Source organism: Sminthopsis crassicaudata, chromosome 5 (genome assembly GCF_048593235.1).
Source record: "Sminthopsis crassicaudata isolate SCR6 chromosome 5, ASM4859323v1, whole genome shotgun sequence".
Classification (NCBI taxonomy): Eukaryota; Metazoa; Chordata; class Mammalia; order Dasyuromorphia; family Dasyuridae; genus Sminthopsis; species Sminthopsis crassicaudata.
In genome coordinates, this window is record NC_133621.1 from 227,821,499 (window position 1) to 227,827,226 (window position 5,728).

Here is a 5,728-nt window from a genome sequence, read left to right on the forward strand (position 1 = left end):
ATACTTTTAAGTGCTCTGGAGATTATACATTAAAACAAATCAATCATAAATTTGAACTGTCCTTTTTAACTTAATTAGCAATCTTACTTAAAAGATAAGAATTTGGAAATAAATCAAGGCAAACTCACCAATCCATGACTTTTTTTTTCATTACCTCAGGCTTGAAGAATATAGGTGTGAACAGCAAAAGGAATCCAACCTTACAGAGCTTGAATTTATCATGGAGCCAAAAGTGAACATTCCTCTGACGACATGCTATCTTTTAGGTCCCTTCCAGGTAGGAAAGAATGTAGAGATAACACCCAAATTACAAAAAGAGAAACTGAGGCAGAGCTTCAAGCTAATAGCACTTTATTAAAGGGACTAAGTCCCCTCTAATTAAGTGGACCTTTCTTGTGGTCTAGTCCCCAGGATGTTGTTTTTATAGGGTTTTATACCAAGTTCAACACTTAAACACTCTGAAGGAGCTGAATACAGAATACAGAATCCCATTGGTTGATAGACCTTGCTTCAAGGGCCAAAAATGATTCATTAGTTAGAAATGGTATTTTGGGGGATAGGCATCATGAATTTGGTGAAATATGGAATATCTCCACTGGCTGATTATAAAATGGATGAGCTCTTCAGATTGAACAAGAGGAGAGGCTACAATTGAAAGAAATGGAGGCTTTTCTGTATCACATTCTCCATGCTTCTCTTGGTTATGAAATTTGAGCAAAGCAGAAGATATCTTTATTGGCACCACCCTGCTAGAGTCCTCAGGCCTCAGACACTTAACACTTCTTAGCTGTGTGATCCTGGGCAATTCACTTAACCCCAATTGCCTCAGCAAAAAAACAAAAAAACCTCATTGGTTATATTATTCAATGTTGCTCATTTGTGTAAGGACAAAGTTGAATCGATCTTTTTCCCATCTCTAACCAACTCTGCTCTCAACTAAGTGTCTGAGGCCAGATTTGAACTTAGGTCCTTCTGAATTTAGGGCCAGTGCTCTATCCAACATGCTACCTAGCTGCCCAATATTGTCCTTTAAAAAAAAAAATGAAGTATGTTTATTCCATTGGTAAAGTATTTGAAATGGTTAAGGAAGTCTTAAATATGGTTTTCTTTGCTTTTCTGAAACCAACTAAAAGATTTTGCAGTGAAAAGATTTTTTTAAAAAAGGGAAGGAAAAGTACTCTAGCAGGGTGGGGACCAAAACTAGCAGGGATAAGAAGGAGGATCAAGAAAACAGAAGGAAAGGAGCAGAAAGAGCCAGAAAAGTCTTTGAAAGTCATTGCAAAAAGTGAACTGAGCAGATAAGAAGTTTCAGTGCTATGGGGATTTCCTCAAGGCCTTTGGGTTTACAATAAAGATATTTAGCCTGAAATAGAGACCTCATGGAGTGCTTCCTAAAACTCTTGAGAAGGGATCTCCTGGGAAGGAGAGAGAATCATTAGCTTTTACTTCGAGCATTTTTCCCTCCCTATTCCCATCCTGCCCCCCACTTTGTCCATAGGAACATCTAGGGAGCCAAAATGGGTTTAGAGGGTTTTTGCCTTCTTATCTTTGAAAAGGAAATCAATGAATATTGATTTCTTTCATTTTTAGTTTGATTATAGGATTAAGCTTCTCTCTTTTGCTGTCAGAGTCTTTATTTATTTATTCATTTTTATTACAGCTTTTTATTTTCAGAACATATGCAAGGAAAATTTTTCAACATTGATCCTTACAAAACCTTGTCTAAGCAACACAAACACCACATAAAATACTTCCAGCAATCAGTAGCTGTGAATGGCTACCTGTGTTTTCCTGGTTTTGGCTTACTTTCCTCTTGTTACCATATATGTATTTGTGGAAGATCTGTCACAGATTATTATGGGAAGATGTTTTATAACAGTTGCTCTTACTGAACTACCTAAGTAAATGTTTATTTGTTTTTCAGTTATATCTGACAATTTGTGACCCCATTTGGAGTTTTCTTGGCAAAGATATCGAAATTATTATTGCCTTTGCCATTTCCTTCTTTAGCTCATTTTACAGATGAGGAAACTGAGGCAAATATAGGTAAAGGAACTTGTTCAGGGTCACACAACTAGTGTCTGAGGCCTAGATATGAAGTCAGGGAGATGAGGCTTCTCTGTATATGGCACTCCATATACTTCATCATCTAACTTTCCACCTTAGTGAAATTCTCAACTGATAATCTTGGATGGAAGCATACTGGTGGGGACTTGAATCAATGACATTGTTACCAAAAAAAATCAACAACTAATGACATGTGCCTACTTTCTCATTTTTACAAAATCTTAATGAGAATAGTTTATACACATATTAGGGAGATCCTTATGAAACTATGAGAAGTAAATAGATTATACAGATTTTTTTTTTTGGCAGCAGAACACATCTTTACAGTTACCCAATTGACTAAAAGTTACAGAGAAAAAAAAGTGTATATCAAGCAATTTTAAAAGCTTTCCCTCAATTAAGTTTTTCCTATGCATATATTAAAATATTATCCACAAAGATAATTCAATAATTGTCTCATCATTCCTTCATAAAAATAAAATGAATATAAAAACTATATAAGAAAAGTGACTAAAATGTAAAATGTTCATACCATTTAACCCAATAATTCCATTACTTGGCCTTAAGCTCCACAAAAACCAAAGATGAAAAGAATACTTGATTTATACTAAAATATTCATAGTTAGGGATAGTTTGGGGTAGTATAAAAGCTGGAAATAATGAGGGTATCTATTAACTGGTGTGGACAGAGGGTTGAGCTTGGAGCTAAGAAGACCTGATTCAAAATACTGCCTTAGACCTTTACTACTCATGTGACACTGAACAAACTTAACCTTCCTATGCTTAACCTTCCCATTGGTTACATCATCTGTATATAGCAGATGAGTTAGACCTCCTCTATCAAATCTTACTTGAAATGGCATGTTGGATCCCCTGAGGGTGGTTACCATGCATCCCCTTGGAGTTCTAGGGGTAACCCTGAGGGGTTAGGGGTATATTTCTAATGCTATATAACATAAGCTCCTGTCATTGTGCTCCCCTCAGTGTTTATCAATTCATGTCAATTAGTCAGCCACACTAAATTAGCCTTTAGAAAGGACTTTATACTAAGATGATAAAGAATGGTTGATCCAAAACAACTTTATCCCCAAGTCTGTGACACACTCTTCCACAAGTACAGAGTCTGGGAGAAAGTTGGTTCAACTTTAAGGACCATGCTACAAAGGAGTAAATTAATTTATAATCCCTGGAAGTCATTTTGTTGGAGTCCTCAAAAATGTTTCTCTTTGATACAATGTAGCTTTCTACTGAAACTTCTTTTCTTTTTTTCTTTTGCTCATTGTTACATGAGTAGTAAGGATCTTTTTCTTTTCCCCCTTTTTTTCTTTTCTTTCTCAGACTGAATGTAAATACCAGTCATTTCTGCTTTGACCAAAAGGTCTTCTCCTGCCAGATTTATTTTATTTAGATTTTCTTTTTGGACTAGGTGAAAGAGGAGATTCTTTGTCTCAGTTGCTATCCAGCCTTAATCACTGAATGGGTGCAGCCTCAGTCAAATTGGAACCTTTTGAAGACCTTAGCTTAAAAAGGTTTCATCCAGAGCAATATCCAGTCATCTTGATCTATATCTGGCCACTGAACCCAGATGACTCTGGAGGGGAAAGTGAGACAGGTGACTTCGCCCGGCTCTCCCTCACTTCAATCCAATTCACTTACATGTCATGGCCTCCCCTCCATGATGTCATGGTCCTCTTTGAGAATGAAGGACAAGTCTCTTTTAGGCTGCCATAAAAGTCATGTTGCAAAATAAGATCTTACCCCCCCCAAAAAAAAATCTCTGAAGAAAAAAAAATGCTTCTGTCTGTGTTCAGACACAATCAGTTTTCTCTGAGTATGGATAATATTTTTCATCATAAGCCATATAGTCCTTCAGAATGGTCATGAATCATTGTGTTGCTGAGAATAGCAAAGTCATTCATGGCTGAGCATCCCAGCTGTTCTGTACACAGTACATTTCACTTTGCTTGAGCTTATGGAGAACTTTCCAGGTTTTTCTTAGAGCCTCCTGCTCATCATTTCTTATAGAAAATATTCCATCATAATCACATATCACAATTTATTCAGCCATTCCCTAATTGATAGGGCATCTCCTAGATTTCCAATTATTTGCCCTGAGAGAAGAGCTGCTATAAATTTTTCTGTAATCTAGGTTCTTTCCCCTTTTTTTTAAAAAAATAAAACTTATTTTAAACTCAAGTAAGGTATAAAGCAAGATACATATACTTACTAAACATTTGCCATTTTCACGGAAGAAGTGCAATGCAGGGGGTATTCCCTATAAATGTCATAATTCTTCTTGGTGATGATATTGAGCTAACTGCAAATCAAATCCTTGAGATTTTTCTCAATGAGATTCACAGCTACTCAAGAGATATTGGCGGACAGCTAGGTGGCGCAGTGGATAGAGCACCAGCCCTGAAGTCAGGAGGAACCGAGTTCAAATGTGGTCTCAGACACTTAACACTTCCTAGCTGTGTGACCCTGGGCCAGTCACTTAACCCCAGCCTCAGGGGGAAAAAGAGAGAGAGAGATTGACCTAGTAATCCACACAGGGAAAAGCAAGTGGGTGAAGACTAAACCTTGGCTAGATACATAGTAATTAGGAGTATTCCTTCCACCGAGGACATTAACAAAAACACGGACATGTTTCTGAACAGCAAGAGCAAATGGCAAAGCTTTTTCATCACATGCAAGCATACCCTTAACGCGAAAATCTGCCTTTAAAATAGTCTTATTGATGTCTATTGTTTTTACAGAACAGATCATTGTCTGTGGCGCCATTACTTCTCTGGGCTGCCCTGGAATTAAACTGTCCCTCTGTTTTTAAACAAAGGAAGACAGTTAAGTGAAAACAATCAATAACCAACCGTATCTGAGAAATGCTTGCAATATTCTACCGGCAGGAGGGAAATGTGTTCTTCAGGATCAATACTAGGAATCATCAAGTATGCGTTTATTAGTAACGATAAGCGCCGGCCTCGCGCTGGGGAGCCTCCGCTCCCGCGCTCAGAGCTGGTCTCACACACGCCGTGTGCCCAGGGCCCGGCACTGAACCCCGCTGCCTCAACTACCTCGTTTATAAAACGGGCTGGAGAAGGAAACGGCAAACGTTTTGCCAGAAAGCCTCCAATGGCGTCAGGAAGAGTTGGAGGAAACCGAAAAATGCTTTTTAAAAAAAATTCCCGCCTTCATTTCCCCCCAAAAGGGTGATCAGGAGGGGACTCGGACAAGGCCACAGTGCCCGTTTGGACACCAGAGAGTGGGGGTGGGGTGTAGGAAGGAGCACGTGCCAGGCGGGACTGGAGCGGGATGGGCCGGAAGGAGCTTGATAGCAGGCCTTACAGACGCAGGGGATGGGAGTAATGTAGAGAGTGGGTTTGTCCCCGATCCCCCTTGCCCGGGGGCCGCGCCCCTGCTACCTCCTCCCGCATAGCCAAGTGAGCTAGCAAGAAAACCCAGGCCGTGACGTCACCTCACACCCGTCCTGCCAGTCCCGCATCACGTGATAAAGACTCCCCCTAACTCGTTCTAGCGACCGGTGCTCGAGCTCAAGACCCCGCCTTTGCCTCCCGCCCCTTGCACTCTTGACTCTTGGATTGGTCGCTTCTGGCGCCTGTCAGCGCGGCATCGCTGATTGGCTAAGGTGGGCGGGCTGGGGGCG